We start from the raw sequence: 3,249 nt of genomic DNA, 5'->3' as shown, positions 1-3,249 counted from the left end.
CCAACTTGAGATTGGGTTTAAAAGGTCCATCAGGTCCATTATGTGCAACACATTCTCTCTTTTCCTTTGCCATCTGGTTCTGAGCTTTTAAAGATTCTTTTGCAAATGTACGGTTTGAATAAGAATTGGTTATTACTCAGACTTGAAAAGATGACGTTATCATGCTATTAAATACACCTGTAAAAGACAACCCATATCAAGAAAATAGACAATTAACTTGTAATGCCTGGGGGAGGGGGGGAATTCATGCTGCAGAGGGTGCATTTGTTAATTTTTTTTTCCCTCCTTTGCTGAGCTGTGGCACCACCCACTAAGAAAGCATCTAATACTTGAGTTTGATCATAGAATACTGTCAGAACTTGGTCATTAACTCCTGCTAAGAATTTTCTTTTAGGCAGAAAAGCCTTAGTCCTATATATCTTCATTTGCTGTTGTTCTTGTTCCTAAGTTAAATGAGCTTATTCAAATCTCAGTTTTCTTTTGCATATTTTACCAAAGAAAAACCTGTATTTTAAGATCTGTTTATAAAAGATGCTGGGAAAAGGTAATGGTTAAAGCTGTGAAACTTGTGCTTTGTTGTCTCTATCCATACCTCCACTGTTGTTGGGGTTGGTTTTATTTAGTCAGTTGTTTTATTAATGTTAGTTAGGTTTGTTCCTTGTACTCCCCCATTTTTCCCCTCACAGTGGTTTGTTCCAAGTTGTTTACCCCAAGAGTTCCCACCACTTGGATCCCCTGTTACCTGTCAATCTTCTGACTTCTCCCTGTTTTCTCCTTATTTGGTCCCATCAGTCAAGGTTTGTTCACTCCCTGTCAGTTGTCAATCCTGGAACCACCCCCAGCTTCTTCAAGAAAGTTCTGTATCAATCACCCCACCTTAACCTTTCTATTCGCCCCAGGACTCTGTACCCACCTCTGTTATGTTACCATTGGTTGTTATAATCTATGTCATTGCTCTATCGTTTGTCCCCATTGGGCGAGCCAGGTTTCCACCCCTGTCCGCCCACCCCCTATTTAACCTGCTGCCATCCTTTGTTCTCCAGCATTTGTCACTGCATCCGCTCCAAGAGCACTTTGTTCCTGCCGCACCTGGGGGAATAAAGGCTCTTTGGGCTCACAAGCAAGTGTCCTTCTCTCATCTCTTCATCTCCTCTCAGCGTGAAGCTACCAAAGCTGCGTTACCCACGCCGCAGCGCTCAGCACTACCAGGGAGGCAGACGCCGCTTCCCTGGAGTGCCCACACACGTGGCGGCCACCTGGCCTCACACAGACAGTGCTAGCCGGCACATCTCGACTGCTTGAGGTCATGGCAGGTAGCCACCGCACTGTACTTGACTTATTTTGAAATAAATGTTTGCATTCCACTTGTGTGACAAAGCAATCCTGAATTACTAGATTTACTGCATTCAAATATAATTTTGTTCATGTTTTGAGACACTCCAGGTTCTACAACAGACTCCTTCTGCTACACCTTTGCTTCACTTTTCCATTTCCAAACCTTCCTTGAAAAGAAATTGATAGCATATTTTATTCCTTAGTTTTAACTTCTTTTCTTTAATTCTAATTTAATGTAATTATAACAGATTTTTTTTAATGACTATTTTCTCCTGGTATAAATGAAGACAATGTCATTGATCTGTTGAAAACAGCAGCAATGTGAAAAATGAGTGCTTAATTCTTTACTTCCAAGTATCATTTCTGGGGATTTTTCATATGAAAGGCAGTCTACACAAAGGAGGATTATGGAACAGGTAAAATACATAACAATAGTTATATTTCAAAACACTGCAGTTCACTAAGCAATACTGAAGCCTTTGTAGAGATATTATTTTCTTGCTTAGAGTAGCTAACCTGTGTTATGTATTTGATCCATCCTTGAGGGAGGCTCGTCAGGAGTCACAGGATTCCCATGCCTACCACTATCAGGCAATAGGAAGACACCTGGTGGATGAAGGGGAATGGAAATGGATCCCTATTCAGGGAGGTAATAAGAATTCCTCTCAACCCCCATCACCTACCCAGGTATCACTTCAGAATAGGTATGAGGCCCTGGATCCAGAGGGTCAGCCAGATGATGTAGAAGAAAAGGATCTGTCTTAATGAGCCTTCCAATTATGCTTCATTTGTCAGGCGGATCACCACCTCTGACATTAAAAAGAAAAGAAGGATAGTTGTAGTGGATGACTCTTTTCTGAGGGGAGCAGAGGGCCTCATATGTTGACCGGATCCATCCCACAGGGAGGGCTGTTGCATCCCTGGGGACCAGGTAAGGGGTATCGCTGAGAGACTGGGCTGATTCAGCCCTCTGATAATTACCCACTGCTGATACTCCAGGCTGGCAGTAATGAGATTGAAAAGAGGAGTGTCAGGGCAATTAAAAGGGACTTTAGGGCACTGTGTCAAGTGGTTGATAGGGCAGGAGCACAGGTAGTGTTCTGCTCAGACCCTTTGGTGGCAGAAAAAAACAGTGAAAGGAATAGGAGAGCCCACATTATCAAGTGGCTCAAGGGTTGGTGTAATCAGCAGAATTTTAGGTTCTTTGATCATGGGGCAACTTTTATGGCACCTGGCCTGCTGGAACTGGATGGGCTCCATCTCTCTGTTAAGGGCAGAAGGTTTTTAGCTTATGAATGGAGGAACTTTTTGAGAGGGCTTTAAACTCAAACCCTTGAGAGGGCTTTGAAGGGGGAAGGGGATGCAGTTGGGCTGTCTGGAAGCAGGCCCAAGGGTGGTAAGCCTGAGTTAGGGGTGAAATCAGTAGCCCAGCTGAGGTGCATGTGCACTAATGCACACAGCATGGGTAACAAACAAGAAGAGTTGGAGGCCATGGTGCAACAGTAGAGCTATGATGTAGTCGTCATCACAGAAATGTGGTGGGACGACTTACAGAGCTGGAACACTGCACTGGATAGCTACAAGCTCTTCAGAAGAGACAGGAAAGGGACAAATGGTGGAGGGGTGGCCCTTTATATTAGGGAGGCTTTTGATGCTATGGGCATTGAAACTTACGACAATGAAGTTGAATGCCTATGGGTAAGAATTAAGGGTCAGGCCAACAAGGCTGATATCCTACTGGAAGTCTGTTATCATCCACCAAACCAGGAAGAAGAGGTGGACAACTTATTCTATAAGCAGCTGGAGAATGTTTCAACATTACCAGCCCTTGTAGGTGACTTTAACCTACCAGACATCTGCTGGGAACTTAATACAGCAGAAAAGAGGCAGTCCAGAAAGTTCTTAGAGTGTGTG

At 43.7% G+C, this 3,249-nt stretch overlaps 1 long non-coding RNA gene across 1 annotated transcript; it reads right to left on the bottom strand.

The window, feature by feature from the left end:
- Window positions 1-1,016: 1,016 nt before the first annotated feature.
- LOC128795162 (uncharacterized) lies at window positions 1,017-2,727 on the bottom strand. Its single transcript, XR_008433424.1, has 4 exons — window positions 2,317-2,727; window positions 2,019-2,144; window positions 1,852-1,941; window positions 1,017-1,089 (listed from the first exon to the last, which is right to left on the bottom strand). It is a non-coding gene; the product is annotated as an uncharacterized LOC128795162 (long non-coding RNA).
- Window positions 2,728-3,249: the final 522 nt, after the last annotated feature.

The sequence above is a fragment of the Vidua chalybeata genome, chromosome 1 (assembly GCF_026979565.1).
Source record: "Vidua chalybeata isolate OUT-0048 chromosome 1, bVidCha1 merged haplotype, whole genome shotgun sequence".
NCBI lineage: Eukaryota > Metazoa > Chordata > Aves > Passeriformes > Viduidae > Vidua > Vidua chalybeata.
Note: the sequence above shows the minus strand (reverse complement) of the source record. Positions and strands in the feature narration are given on the sequence as shown.